This window comes from Apium graveolens, chromosome 3 (genome assembly GCF_009905375.1).
Source record: "Apium graveolens cultivar Ventura chromosome 3, ASM990537v1, whole genome shotgun sequence".
Taxonomy (NCBI): domain Eukaryota; kingdom Viridiplantae; phylum Streptophyta; class Magnoliopsida; order Apiales; family Apiaceae; genus Apium; species Apium graveolens.
This window is the reverse complement of record NC_133649.1, coordinates 90,705,318-90,721,888: the sequence shown is the minus strand read 5'-3', so window position 1 is coordinate 90,721,888 and position 16,571 is coordinate 90,705,318. Positions and strand designations below refer to the sequence as shown.

Below are 16,571 nucleotides of genomic sequence, written 5' to 3'. Positions count from 1 at the left end.
CCTTTCTGGTCTGAATATTATACATCTTATTATTGGGCCTATCAGCCCATTAATTATAAAATCAGGACTTATTTATCCCTATCATTTGCCCCCCAACTTTTGGGAAACATTGATTAGGTTTCGCAGAAGTTAAGTCTATTCATTCCCTTGCAGGGTTTCGTTTTTGCGTAAAGTGTGGAGCGACCTACACGTTTACAACGATTTTTCCTTTTATTCAGGAATTATCTGAATTTCCAGGAATTTTTCCCTTAATTCTGGGATTTATCCTTAATTTTCTGGATTTTTCCCTTAATTTCTGGGATTTATCCTTAATTTTCCGGATTTTTCCCTTAATTTCTGGGATTTATCCTTAATTTTCTGGATTTTTCCCTTAATTTCTGGGATTTATCCTTAATTTTCTGGATTTTTCCCTTAATTTCTGGGATTTATCCTTAATTTTCTGGATTTTTCCCTCAATTTCTGGGATTTATCCTTAATTTTCTGGATTTTTCCCTTAATTCCGGGATTTATCCTTAATTTTATGGATTTTTCCCTTAATTTCCGGGATTTATCCTTAATTTTCTGGATTTTTCCCTTAATTCCGGGATTTATTCTTAATTTTCTGGATTTTTCCCTTAATTTCCGGGATTTATCCTTAATTTTCTGGATTTTTCCCTTAATTCCGGGATTTATCCTTAATTTTCTGGATTTTTCCCTTAATTTCTGGGATTTATCCTTAATTTTCTGGATTTTTCCCTTAATTTCTGGGATTTATCCTTAATTTTCTGGATTTTTCCCTTAATTTCTGGGATTTATCCTTAATTTTCTGGATTTTTCCCTTAATTCCGGGATTTATCCTTAATTTTCTGGATTTTTCCCTTAATTTTCGGGATTTATCCTTAATTTTCTGGATTTTTCCCTTAATTTCTGGGATTTATCCTTAATTTTCCGGATTTTTCCCTTAATTTCTGGGATTTATCCTTAATTTTTTTTTTAATTTTTTTTTTTTTTTTTTTTTTTTTTTTTTTTTTTTTTTTATGCAGATTTCGACCAGGAATCCATTCGGCCAGGATCCTGGTCGAATTAACCTTCAGTATGCCTTGGTCGACTGAATTTCGAGCAGGTTCTATTCGATCAGGAATCCTGGTCGATTTTCGGCCAGGATTTTCACCCCTTCCTTTTTTTCTTTTTTTTTTCTTTTTTTTTTTCGACTAGGATTTTCGTCCTTTTTCGGTCAGGATCTCCGTTTTTGACCGAATTAACCCTCATTTGTTGCCCAGGTCGATGAAAATTCGGGCAGGGCTCATTCGACCAGGATTTTATTTGATTTCCTGGTCGACCGGGTCAAAAACGTTCTGCCATTCTGATCGAATGAAACAACTATTTCCCCTTTTCGACCAGGAAATTTTCGGTCAGGGTTTTGGGTCAGAATTCTTTGTTTTGACCGAATTAGCCGCCTTTCTTGCCTTGGTCGAAGCAATTTCGAGCAGGATTGTTTCGACCAAGATTTCCATTTGATTTCTAGTCGAATGAGTCTCAATCCTGGTCGAATTAGGCTTATTTTTCAGCCCTGATCAACAAAATTTCGACCTCAGTAGCTTCAATCAGGATTTTCTTATACTTCCTCGTCGAATGGGTCTGTAATTTATTAATTTCTTGCATATACTTTAGATTTTGGGCCCTTAAATCTGGGCTAAATTTGTTGGGCTGATCTTTGGGCATATTTTTTCAACTGGACTTTGGCTCATGGGCATGATTTAACCCTATTTAAATATAGTGGGCCTTATCCCTGGGCCTCTATCTTATGCCATCCCCCTTTATTGGGCCCGTTTTCAACAGCACTCCTTTTTCGAGGCTTCAACAAAATTTTGGGCCCATTTTTATGGGTTTATCTGGGTTTTGCATTTGGGCCCTAATTCTTTAATTAACTGGGCCCTTTTCTGGGCTTAAACTTGGACCAGACTATGTCCTGGGTCTTTGGCATTTGGTCCCATTGTTTTAACAGGGCTTCTCTTCCACTTCTCTTCCACCCCTTTTTTTTTAACTTGGGCCATTTTGCTGAGCCTTTCAAACACTTGGGCCCTTGACTGGGCTTGTTTATTTCCTCAGGAATATTTTTGACTGAATTAACCTTCTTTTCTAGCCTTGGTCGAAGCTTTTTCGATCAGGATTCATTCGACCAGGATCCTTACTTACCTCCTGGTCGACAAATTCTCTTGGTGTTAGGATTCTTCGATTTGAATCTTGACTCTTTCGGTCAGGAACTAGGATTTTGACCGAATTAACCCTCTCTCTTAGCCTTGGTCGAAGCCTTTTCGACCTCAACTAATTCGACAAGGATTACAACATGAAACCTGATCGAATTGGGTCAAGAATTTAGGATATATCACTTTTTGTGACTCCATATGTTTGATTTGGGCCCTAAGTCTGGGCTGGATTTTTTCCAATCTCAAATTTGAGCCTAAGATTTGGGCCTGAATTCTTTTATGGGTACCTTATTTTTGACCCTGGACCTTTTCCAAACCAGGCCTTTACCTTGGGCCTTCCCCTTTTTTGACTGGCTTTTTGTATTAGGCCCCTTACTTTTAACTGGGCTTCTTTGGTCCACCCTAAATTGGTCTTTAATTTGGGGCCATTTAATTTTCTGCTAATTGGGCCCTTTTCTGGGCTTACCTCTTATTGGGTTGATCTTTGCCCTAAACCTGGGCTAGATTTATGAAACCTTGTATTGGATTTCAACTTGGGCCCTTCTGGGCTTTGATCTTTAATTGGGCACTTAGTATTGACCCTGGGCTTGATTTATTGATCCCTATACTGGGTTTTTTTCTAACTCAAGTAGGATTAGGCCTTATTTTTGGGCCTTCATTTATCCAAATCCTTTTTGGATTTGGGACTTATTTCTGGTTTTTGAAGATAATACTCATATATATTTTCTTCCAGCTTTTGGACCCCGGGTGCTGGGCTTTGAATATTTGGGGCCTTTATCTGGGCTTGACATACTTCCAGGCCCAACAAGTTTTAACCTTTTTTTTCTTTGAATTGGGCCTTTTTATAGGGCTTTCATATCATGCATCTAATTTAACTGCCATGCCATAGAGATTCAAACATATTTCGAAAAATTCTCTGAGCTTCAAAAATTGTTTGGGATTCATCCCTTACACAAGTCTTAATAAACTTCATAATAAGACATATAAATCCTAAGCAAAGCTTCAAGGTGCTTTTCAACCTACTCTCCATCATGACAAGTGAGAATCGTATCCAACTGCCCTACACATAGTAAACCTTCAGGTTTTGTGCATGCCAAGTTCTCGGGACTTCAAAACCATCCATAGTCTCCAGCTTGTAGGTTCCTCTACCCTGAACACTCTTGACTCTGTACGGCCCTTCCCAATTCGGGGCAAGCTTCCCTTTTTGTCCTACACCAGATGCTTCTATCTTCCTCAAAACTAGATCGCCTTGTTTAAAAAACCTTTCTTTAACCCTTAGGTTGTAGTAGAATGAAGCCTTTTTCTGATATTCTACTATCTTTGTATGTGCCCTATCTCGCACTTCATCGATCAGATCCAGGGCTAACCTCTGCCCTTCCTCATTTTCTTCTACGTTGAAAGCCTGAATCCTTGGAGAGGAATGTGATATCTCCACGGGAACTACTGCTTCCGCCCCATATGCCAACATGAAAGGAGTTGCATCTGTCGTGACTCTACAAGTAGTCCTGTAGGCCCATAATATTGGAAGTATCTCATCTACCCAATTATTTCTTGACTTCTCGATCCTCTTCTTTAGTCCATCCAGGATTATCCGATTTGCTACCTCCGCTTGCCCATTGGCTTGCGGGTGAGCCACAGAGGTGAACCGTAACTCAATTTCATTTTCTTCGCAATACTTCTTGAATTCCTCGTTGTTGAATTGTGTTCCATTGTCAGTGACGAGGATACGGGGAATTCCATATCGGCACATAATGTTTTCCCACAGGAATTGTGCAACCTGCTTAGTTGTGATTTTGGCCAAAGGTTTGGCTTCGATCCACTTGGTGAAATAATCAATGGCTACAATCAGAAACTTCCTTTGTGCTGTGGCCATAGGAAAAGTCCCTAGAATATCCATCCCCCACATAGCAAAGGGAATAGGTGAGTTGATAGAGGTCAGCATCTCGGGGGGTTGTCTGGCGACTGGTGCATGCTTCTGACAACGATCACACTTCTTTACATATTCTTTGGCATCAGCCATCATTTCTGGCCAATAGAAGCCTAAACGAGTTATCTTATGAGCCAAGGCCCTGCCCCCCAAGTGTTGCCCACAAATACCTCCATGCACTTCCTCAAGAGCTAAGCGTGCCTCATCGGGCCTGAGACACCTCAAGTAAGGAACCACGAAAGATCTTTTATATAGAATCCCATCTATCAAAGAGTACCTTAGTGCTCGAACAGTTAACTTCCGTGCCTCAATTGTATCGCTTGGCAACCAACCGGTCTGAATGTGAGCCTTGATGGGATCAATCCATGACGTCCCCAAGCCTACGGGAGCCACAAGCTTAATATCTATGCTTCGTGTCTTCAAAACACGGAAGTACACACTTCCTGAACTTTCTTCAATCTCAGATGAAGCAAACTTTGATAGCGCATCTGCTTTAGCATTTTCTTCCCTCGGAATGTGTTCAACATGGCATTCATTAAATTGGGTCATCACAGCCCTTACTAGGCGAACATACTTTGCCATCGTATCATCCCTTGCTTCAAATTCTCCCTTTACCTGGGATATGATCAACTTCGAGTCTCCACGGACCTTTAAGTTTTTGACTCTAAGTGTCCCAGCTAGACCAAGGCCAGCAATCAGGGCTTCATACTCTGCCTCATTGTTTGTGGTTGGGAAGTCTAGCTTCATGGCATACTCAATTAAGAATCCATCAGGGCTTTGCAAAACCAACCCTGCTCCACTGGAATTTGTTTTTGATGCTCCATCAAAATAGAGAACCCAATATTCTTTCTCCTTGTCCCCATTGTCGACTCCCTTGTCTTGAGGTGTGGTATCTTCCTGCCCCCCGACTTCTTGGTTGGGTATGGTACATTCCACCACGAAGTCAGCTAGTGCCTGGGCTTTTATGGCCATACGTGGCTTATACTTGAGATCGAACTCTCCCAACTCTATTGCCCACTTAATCAGTCTCCCACTTGCCTTGGGACTGTGAATGATATTTCTCAGTGGCTGATTTGTTAGCACTTCAATTTGGTGAGCTTGAAAATAAGGACGCAGCTTTCTTGAAGCCATTACCAAGGCTAAAGCGAATTTCTCAATGGCTGAATAATTCAACTCAGCACCATGCAAAATTTTGCTGACATAGTATACGGGTTTCTGGACTTTCAGTTCCTCCTTAACCAACACCGCGCTCAAGGCGCTTTCTGAAACAGCCAAGTACAAGAATAAAACTTCACCCAGGACTGGCTTGGCCAACAACGGGGCCTGGCCCATATACTTCTTTAACTCTTCAAATGACTTCTGATTTTCCTCACTCCATACAAAGTCTTTAATGTTCTTTAATGACTTGAAGAATGACAAGCACTTGTCTCCTGACTTGGAGATGAATCGTCCTAGCGCAGCGACCCTTCCTGTGAGCTTCTGGACATCCTTGATGGTTTTTGGTGGTTCCATGTCCAGGATCGCCTTGATTTTATCGGGGTTAGCCTCAATTCCCCTTTTTGAGACCATCAATCCCAAGAATTTTCCAGATCCTACTCCGAAAGCACACTTCGTAGGATTCAACATCATCTTGTGGTACCTCAGGACCTCAAAAGCTTCCCTCAAATGGGTTATGTGATCAGTCTTTACTAGACTCTTGACTAACATGTCATCAACATAGACTTCCATTGTCTTACCAATAAGATCCTTAAAAATTTTGTTTACCAACCTTTGATAGGTTGCTCCTGCATTTTTGAGACCAAACGCCATAACAAGATAACAATAAATACCAAAGTCAGTGATAAATGATACCTTTGGAATGTCATCCTTATGCATTTTGATCTGGTTGTATCCGCTAAACCCATCCATGAAACTCAGCATCTCATGTCCAGCGGTGGCATCAATCAAAGTATCAATTCTAGGCAGCGGAAAACAGTCTTTGGGGCATGCATCATTCAGATCGGTGAAGTCTATACACATCCTCCACTTTCCATTAGCCTTCTTCACCATTACAGGGTTTGCTAACCACTCCGGAAATTGAATCTCCTCAATGAAACCAGCCTCTAAGAGCTTTTCCACTTCCTGCTTTATAGCCTCTTGTCTTTCTGGGGCAAAATTTCTTTTCTTTTGTTTTACTGTCTTCCGGCTTGGATCCACGTTTAACTTGTGAGTAATTAACTCCGGGTCTATGCCTGACATATCAGCTGCTGACCATGCAAACACATCACTATTTTCTTGCAAAAATTTCACTAACTTCCCTCTAAGGGGCTCCTCTAATGTGGCTCCAATGAAAGTCATCCTCTCAGGATTCTTGGGATCTAAAGGAACCGAAACCAATTCTTCTGCTGGCCTTCCTCTATTCTCATCATTTTCTCGAACATCCATATCTTCAATAGGAAGAACCTGCCCCCCGACTCCATCTGCCCTCAAAGAGGCCACATAACAGCTTCTAGCCATTTTTTGATCTCCTCTCTCTTCTCCAATCCCGTTTCGGGTGGGAAACTTCATAACTGAATGGTATGAAGAGGGGACTGCCTTGAAGGCATGTATCCCTGTTCTCCCCATGATAGCATTATAAGTTGAACTAGCCTTTACCACCACAAAATCCAGCATCTGCGTTGCTTGCCTTGGCTCCGTACCTATGGTGGTTGGCAATTTAATTATCCCTTCCACAGGACATTCTACTCCAGCAAATCCATATATCGGCATGTCGGTTGGTGTCAACTGGGAGTCGTTATACCCCATCCTTAGAAAGGTGTCGTGGAGCAAGATATCCACAGAAGCACCATTATCCACAAGGACCCTCTTAACCGGGCTATTTCCTATTATCGGCGTTATGACCAGCGGGTCGTCATGGGGAAACTTCACACCCTCTAGGTCGGAATCATCAAAAGCCAATGTTACTTCTGTCCTGGCCCTCTTCGGGGCTTCTCCAACAATATACATAACCTCTCAAGTATATGCCTTTCTGGAATTTTTGGACAATCCAGCAGCAGTTGGACCTCCAAAGATCGTGTTTATCACAGGCCCTCGAGGTCTCGGCCCTCCATAAATGGTGTTTATAACTGGTCCTCTAGGTTGGGGGTTTCGCCCCTGATCGTCTTGGTCCCTCCTACGATCTTCAAAGTTCTTCCTTCCATTATTATTTCTGTCCCCTCCATCTCCAGTATACTTGTTCAATCTTCCTTTTCGAATCAAAAACTCAATTTCATCTTTCAATTGCCTACACTCATCGGTGTCATGGCCAACATCTTTGTGAAACCTGCAATACTTGCTCTTATCTAGCTTGGCTGGATCGGCCTTCAAGGGCTTAGGCCAACGAACATCTCGATCTTTCTCGATCTCCATCAAGATCTGGCTTCTGGGAGCATTCAGCTTAGCGTATTCGGTGAACTTTTGCCCAGGTCCTCCCTTCTTGGGGGTTGAATCAGGGTTTTGTTCGGTTTTAGGATACTTATCCTTAGCGATATACTCCAGATCAGTTTTCCGCTTCTTGCCTCCAGTGGGCTCATTACTTACTACGGTCTTCCTCATGCTTTCTTCAACCTTGATATACTTCCCTGCCCTCTCTTGGAGCTGCAACATATTTTCAGGGGGACGTTTGGCCAAGGACATCTTGAAAAACTCATCCCTAGTTCCTTGTTGCAGTGCTATCATAGCTACCTTATCATCAAGGTCTGGGACTTTTAAAGCCTCCTTTGTAAAACGATTCAGGTAATCTCTCAAGGATTCCTTAGCTTCTTGCACAATACTCATAAGAGATGCTGAACTTTTCTCATGGACTTTTCCACTGATGAACTGCTTAATAAAAGCCTGACTTAACTCTCTGAACGATCCAATAGAGTTTGGGGGCAAGCGACTGTACCATCTTTGAGCCATACCTGACAGGGTTTGAGGGAAGGCCCGACACTTTATAGCATCATTCACGGGTTGCAGCAACAGTGCATTAGAGAATGTCCTAACATGATTAGCGGGGTCTCCCGTGCCATCATAGGCTTTGATAGTGGGCATCTTGAATTTCCTTGAGATATGGGCATTCATTATCTCTTCTGTGAAGGGTGGAGTTGGATCATCAGGATCTCCAAGGGGAAGGAGATTGCTTGGATCAGTTCTTGGGACAACAGCCCTTCTTCTTACCGGACCATCCAGGTCTATGACAGGAGGAGGATTTCTCCCCCTAGGAGATATCTCGGGTCTGGTGGCCTGGTGAGCCTCCAAATCACGCCTCAGCCTTTGGATTTCAGCCTCATGAGCCCTGATCCTTTCCTGCACTTCTTGGGGATTCGCCCCTGGGGTGCTTTGGGGGCGTTGCCTTCCATCGGTCATTGGCTCTTTTCCAGGACGCCTCCTTCTCGGGGCCACTTCATCATCCGAAGATTCGGAGTCTCTCTCAGTATAAGGACCAGAAAATTCCCGATCCTCAGGAATAGGACCCAAACCTCGTATATAGGGGGGTGACTGCCCTCGTGCTTCGCCTCGCCTAGCATATCCGCTTCCTCCAACCTCAGGGCGAAGGGGCATCCCATAAGGGGGGTTAGTGGTAACAATAGTTGAATATTCATACCCGACGGGTCGAGAATTCACAGGTATATGTATTTGTTGAACTTGAGGATTCGTACCTTGAATAGTCGGGGGAGTTGTCCCTTGTGGCTGAGGATGAGTTGCCCCTGTCTGGGCTTCCCCCTGAGTAGATGCATAAGTTGAATGGGGAGGAACCTCCACGGTTGATGAAATCACCTGGGTTGTCCCTGATGGTGTTCCCTCCTCCAGAGTGCTGGTTGTTCTCCGTGTTCTCGCCATGGTTGTTGTTTCGTTTGTTCCCACAGACGGCGCCAAATGTTATGGATTAAAACTAATATATATAATTGCTGTATTTAATACTAAGGAACGTGAGCTCCAAGGCTCGATTTGACTGCTCTTGTGTTTCGTGACTCAATCCGCCTTAACAAGATGCCTACGTACCTTGCTGATTGCCAAGGATCAAGTCAAAAAACGTAGTTCTGATTGGTGGGGGTGAGACCCCTTATATAGATGTTGGTGGTCCTTGAATTGGACTTGGTATAGGAGACTTGGTGGACAAGCCTCTGAATTAGGATAGACTTAGGAGTCCTAGGAAGTAGGAAGCTGATTCCTTATCCTTTTAGATCCCCTTGAGGCTAATCTCTAAGGATTTATATCCTTATCGGGACTCTTTTCAACATCTGATTTCTCCCTTATTAATTAATTACGAAATTAATTAATAATCAGGGCTTTTGGGCCTTTTTTATTCCATTAGGCCTGATCTGGTCCATCAGGCTTAACCTTTCTGGTCTGAATATTATACATCTTATTATTGGGCCTATCAGCCCATTAATTATAAAATCAGGACTTATTTATCCCTATCACCGAGTATAATATATATATATATATATGTGTGTGTGTGTGTGTGTGTGAATAGTTTTCAAAACCATTAATCGAATAAGGTTTATTCGATAACTTTATTTTAATTAATGAATATTAGTTTGAATATTCATTCGAGGACTTATGACTCCGTTTATTTTATTTAATGAATATTATTTTGAATATTCATTCGAGGACTTATGACTCCGCTTATTTTATTAAATAATATTCTTTATTTTATTAAAGAATAATATTTTGATAATCAAACTTATTTTTTATTATTTAAATAAAGATCGTATATCTTTGGTTATTTATTATTCATTTCAAGTATAAGTTTTAAAACTTCTACTTCAATTATTTTTATAAGGATTATCCTTTTGGGAATATTATTTAAATAATAATAATCAGATATTTTCTAATATATCGGGACTGATTTATTTCATTAAATAAGCATTACTCCAAACATTCTTAAAAATGTTTTCGAGTCTTCAAAATGATTTTTAAAAGTTAGAGCGGATCCCAAAACTCATTTTTATATTTAAGATCTTCCTTTCGAAGGGGATTTAAATACTCGCTCAAAACCTGAGGGATCCGGCTTAGCGGTGTATTTTACATTCGCAACGAGGTTGTTGTTTTGAGAAAACATCTTGATTACTTGCCCATCGTTCGGGAAGTAAGTTCATCTATTTGAGTCGGCATAAGCAACATGGGCTCAGCGGGCGTCCATGAAAGTGTAAGTGGCTCAGTGGGAGTCCATCAAATGCATAAGTGGCTGAGCGGCAGTCCAGCATAAGGTTTTATTGCGGCCAGGGTGATGACCAGTGGGGAATTCGTCCATCTACTAGTAGAAAAGGTTACTTATTGGTATCTTTGCATGATAAGCTAGATATCAGGTTTATGCCAAGGTTTTCTCCTTTCCAAATTCATTGGATATTACAACTCTGTTTATAATTTTCATAACAGAGGTTTTCAAGGAGTGTATGAAATGTATATATATATATAGGTGTATATATATCGGGACTTAATGAAGTATCTCATAACTTCATTATTTATAACGATATTTCAAAGATTGAATCTATTCAAATCTTATCTTGTAGCCTCATCTATGTGATGAACTTTTGAAACGGATTATACCTTGAACGGTGGTAGTTCAGGTAGTATTCGGAAAAGATATAAGTATATTGGAGTATCTCGTAACTTCACCTTTTCAACTTATATCTAGTAAATGATTATCTTATGCATGACAAAGATTTTCAGAAAAAAAAAACGTTGAGACAAGGTTAGATATATGAGATCACCTTGCAACGATATTTTTATACAGTTATAAACTGGAACTCTGTGTATATTATGCATGGCAGAGAATTTCAAAGATTTTGAAAAGTATATATACTTTTATACTGAATATTTTGTGACTTGGTCGTGTTAAGATATCAAACTTGGTTCATTTCTTCTTGACCAAGACTTTCATGAGTACTATGAGAATGCTCATATATTGTTAATTATTATACATATTATTTCGGTGGGCTTGTTGCTCACCCTTGCTTTCTTCTTTCATCACACAACAACAGATAAACAAGATGAACAAGATCAAGCTCCCAATTTGCGAGCGGATAGGAAATGTTCCGCAGTTTCCTGTAGGAGTTGATGCCGTTGTAGCTGAGGTAGGATCTACCAATAGGCTAGGCTTTCAACTTTTGATGTACCAGACTTATGTATATTTATGAATTGTAATAATGGCGAGGAATATGTAAATTATTCAGAAACCCTTTTTAAGGTGAAATGGTTTTTAATTGTGGAATAAAATGACTTGTGTTATTTTTGGTATTCATCTCTGAGACTATAACTTGTGGTGTGTGTGTATATTGTGGGGTCACAGTACGCAGTAGTTGGTTGACTGTTAAGATTAAGTATTGATAAGGGAAATGGAACTCGTGACAACCCGAATCCCCGACCCCAGATTTGGGGGTGTTACAGCCTGCTATACTGGGAATCAGCCATCCAGCACCTTCCTGGGCTCTAGAAGAGCCTGCCTCATCACGAACCTGACTGGGCCAAGCCATGGTAGCACCAGCTGCTGGACGTCCTCCTGGAAGATGATATCCCAAACCATGCTCCTCGGGCTCTCCACCCGTCCACTCCTGCATCGCATTCAGGGTCGCTGAGTCAATAGGAGCGGCCGGCATCTGCAGCTGCTCGTGAGAAGGCCAATGAACTCTCATTGCTCTGCACAGCTTCGTGACAGTAGATGCATAAGGGATGTTGATGTGTTCCCCCCTTAAAAACTTTAAAATCCCTTGGAAGATGAACTCATCAAGGTCCACATAATACTCCTCATTCAAGATCCCCCATAACAACCTTGATCTCTCGACTGTAACCTCATGTGCATGCGAAGTAGGCAAAATATTAGCACAAATAATGGCATTACATGCACGGGCATACCTATTCATCGTAACCACCGGAAAAGAACGATATTTGTTAGATCCCGTCTTGAACTTCCACACCGTTCCCGGCTGTCAGAGGTTAGCCACAATCAAATCCAAATCAAAATCCTCGGGGGTCTTCTCATTCCAATTCTCCTCCGTGGGCTTCCGTTGTCGCTGCCCAATAACACGGCGAATCGCCTCAGGCTGATAATCCACAGTAAGCCCACGAACAACAGTAAACCCATTCTTTTCAGCCTTGGCGTTCGCATAAAACTCGCAAACCACGCTCATTGGAACCGCCTCCGGTGACTCACAAAAGAAATCCACCATTTCTCCGCAATCATCGGTAACAACTCACCATCCCTCCCTGATGGTAAAAATCCCCTCTCCTTCAAAATCAACTTAGTCAGAAGCCTAGTATACTCCTCCTCAGCAGCCCTATCCATCAAACGGGGTCTCACAGCAGTTCCCCTCGAAGAATCAGCAGTTGGAACAGTGATGTTGCTATCAATAGTTCGGGATCTCTTGGGTGTCATTGAAACTGAGAAAAAGTGTTTAAGAGTTGTGTTTTGAGTGTAGGAGAGAGTTTTAAAGTTGAAAGTATATGGGAGTGTATATGGAGGAGTTGTGTGTATATATAGGGTAAGATTTAGGGTTAGAATTAGAGTAGGAGTGGGGTTTGTGGGAGAGAAAACGTGGGTTTGTGGGAGAGGAATCGTGGGTCTTTATGTTTTTTTAGTTTTTCTGATTTTTTTCTTTTTCTTTTATAAGGCAAAAAAAATTCTGACAGTAGGGTCCTGAGCGGCCGCCCAGGATTTCCAGGCGGGTGCACCAGACTCCGAGCGGCCGCCCAGGATTTCCAGGCGGGCGCCCTAGGGGTTTCTGGAAAAAACTTTTTTTTCTGCCCAATTTTCTGATTTTTTTGGGTTTTTTGGATATGGTACTAACTTCTAAAGGTTCCTAAAGGTTAAAGTCTTGGGTTGCCTCCCAAAAATCGCTTCTTTTACATCATTAGCTTAACGTAGAGGAGTTCGATCAAGTTGACAATGAAACGACACTAACCACTTCCCAGTTTGCCGTGTCCCCATAGTAATGCTTCAATCTCTGACCATTAACCTTGAATGTTTGGCCTGGCTCATTCTCAAAAATCTCCACCGCTCCATGTGGAAACAAATTTTTGACGATAAAAGGTCCAGACCACCTTGATTTTAACTTTCCAGGAAAAAGTCGGAGACGAGAGTTGAATAAAAGAACTTGTTGCCCCGGCACAAATGACTTAGGAGATAGCTTCCTGTCGTGTCACCTTTTTACTTTTTCCTTGTACATTTTATTGTTATCGTACGCTTGAAGTCGAAATTCATCAAGTTCATTTAACTGAAGCATTCGCTTCTTCCCAGCTGCCTCTAGATCAAGGTTCAACTTCTTCAATGCCCAATAAGCCTTATGCTCAAGCTCCGCAGGTAAATGACATTCATTCCCATAGATAAGTTGAAACGGGGACATCCCAAGTGGAGTCTTGTATGATGTTCTATAAGCCCAAGCAGCTTCATCGAGCTTTAAAGACCAATCTTTCCTTGACGGACAAACAACTTTCTCTAGAATGCGCTTGATCTCTCTATTAGACACTTCAGCTTGACCATTAGTTTGCGGATGATAGGCAGTAGCAACACGATGATTCACATTGTAGCGTTGCATCATAGAAGTGAACTTACGATTGCAGAAATGCGACCCCTCATCACTTATGATTACTCGTGGCGTTCCAAACCTTGTAAATATCTGCTTATGGAGAAAATTCAACACTACCTTTGCATCATTCGTCGGTAGAGCCTTGACTTCTACCCATTTCGAGACATAATCGACTGCCAGCAAGATGTAATGATTATTGCAGGATGAGATAAATGGTCCCATGAAATCGATTCCCCAAACATCAAAGACCTCAACTTCCAGCATTACATTTAAAGGCATCTCATCCTTTCTAGTAAGATTCCCCACTCTTTGGCAATGATCACACCTTAAAACGAACTGATGTGCATCCTTAAACAACGTAGGCCAGAAAAAACCTGCTTGTAAAATACGAGCTGTCGTCTTTTCACCACCATAATGTCCACCATAAACTGTGGAATGGCAGTCTCGTAATATCCCTTCTGTCTCACAGAATGGGATACATCTCCTGATGATCTGGTCAGCTCCCTGCCTAAACAAATATGGTTCATCCCACATGTACCACTTCACCTCATGCAGAAACTTCTTCTTTTGAGCTGAATTCATATTAGGAGGCATTATATTGCTGATAAGATAGTTCACAATATCTGCTAACCATGGCTCTTCCTCCTTAACTGCGAACAACTACTCATCCGGAAAAGATTCGTTGATCAATGTCTTATCATGTGAAGTCGAACCGGGATTCTCCAATCTAGAGAGATGGTCAGCTACTTGATTTTTAGTACCTTTTCGATCCTTGATCTCTAACTCAAATTCCTGTAACAAGAGCACCCAACGAATAAGTCTAGGCTTCGAATCCTTCTTTGAGACCAAATAGCGAATGGCAACATGATCAGTGAATACTGTCACCTTTGTCCCAAGCAGATAAGATCGAAATTTTTCGAAACCAAAGACTATAGCCAAGAGCTCCTTCTCAGTAGTGGTGTAGTTCATTTGAGATCCATTTAGAGTCTTACTAGCATACTAGACCACATGAAAAAGATAATTCGTGCGCTGCCCAAGAACTGCTCCCACTACATAATCACTCGCATCACACATCATCTCAAAAGGTTATGTCCAATTAGGTGCCGTAATAAATGGTGCAGTTATCAAACTCTTCTTGAGAGTCACGAATGCCACCAAGCATTCATCATCAAATTTGAAAGGCACATCTTTCTCGAGCAAGTTGCACAACGGCTTATATATCTTCGAGAAGTCCTTGATGAAATGCCGATAGAAACCTGCATGACCAAGAAAACTATGGATTCCTTTTATAGAAATAGGTGGTGGAAGATTTTCAATGACTTCCACCTTGGCTTTGTCCACCTCAAGACCCTTGCTAGAGACTTTATGCCCAAGAATAATGCCTTCACACCATAAAGTGACATTTTTCCCAATTGAGCACCAAATTAGTTTCCACACACCTTTTGAGCACCGAACGAAGATTATTCAAACATTCATCAAACGAATTTCCAAAGACGGAGAAGTCTTCCATGAACACTTCGACATTGTTTCCAACCATATCAGAGAATATAGCCATCATGCATCTCTGAAAAGTGGCAGGTGCACCACATAAGCCAAACGAAACTCTGCGAAAAGCAAACGTGCCAAATGGACAAGTGAAGGTAGTATTTTCTTGATCTTCTGGTGCAATGCAAATATGATTATACCCCGAATAGCCATATAGAAGACAATAATACTCATGACCAGCCAACCTGTCAAGCATATGATCAATAAATGGAAGAGGATCATTTCTCATGGATTTCTTCAACTTTCTGTAATCCATGCATATCCTCCATCCTGTGACTGTTCGAGTGGGAATGAGCTCATTCTTCTCATTTGCTACCACAAATTATACCTCATTTCTTAGGTACACATTGCATGGGGCTTACCCAAGAACTGTCAGAAATAGGATATATGATTCCTGCATCCAGCCACTTCAGAATTTCTTTCTTCACCACTTCTTTCATGATAGGATTAAGTCTTCGCTGTTGCTCAACAGTCGGCTTACTACCTTCCTCTAGCGGAATTTTATGCATACAGTACGAAGGGCTGATCCCTTTTATATCTGCTATAGTCCATCTGATGGCCGATTTGAATTCTCTCAAGATCCTCAAGAGCTTGTACTCCTCATTACCTGAAAGGTCAGATACAATAATAACAGGTAAAGTAGATGCATCACCTAAAAAAGCATACCTTAAGTGTTCAGGAAATGGTTTAAGCTCCAAAGTAGGTGCTTCCTTAATAGATGGTTTGAGCTTTCCTTCAGCATTCTTGAGATCAGTGTTACCAAGAGATTTAAATGGCATGTCTAGATTTCGCCTCCAAGGAGAAGTATTTAGATATTGTAGTTGCTCATTACCATCCTCATCGTCACTGTCAAATTCCCCCACTAAGGCTTTCTCTAAAGCATCAGATATTAGCATGTGATCAAGTTCTGAAGTTACCGTAGAATCAATCAAATCCACCTTTAAGCACTCCTCGTCTTCTGTAGGGAATTTCATCGCCTTGAATATATTGAATGTCACATCCTGATCCTGCACCCTCATAGTAAGTTCACCTTTCTGCACATCTATCAAGGTACGGCCTGTAGCCAAGAAAGATCTTCCCAAGATTATGGGAATCTTCTTATCTTCCTCGAAATCCAAAATGACAAAGTCTGCAGGAAAGAAGAGCTTATCCACCTTTACTAACACGTCCTCCACGATGCCTCGTGGGTATGTAATAGAACGATCAGCCAATTGTAGAGACATGTAGGTGGGCTTTGGATCAGGAAAATTCAACTTTTTGAAGATAGACAATGGCATCAGATTGATGCTTGCTCTGAAATCGCACAGGCATTTGTCGAAAGATAACTTGCCGATGCTTCAAGGAATGGTGAAGCTACCTGGATCTTTAAGCTTTGGAGGTAATTTT

At 41.4% G+C, this 16,571-nt stretch overlaps 1 pseudogene; it reads right to left on the bottom strand.

Moving 5' to 3' along the window:
- The window catches only part of LOC141714431 (uncharacterized), a 149,935-nt pseudogene extending 138,344 nt beyond the window's left edge, over positions 1–11,591 (bottom strand).
- Positions 11,592–16,571: the final 4,980 nt, after the last annotated feature.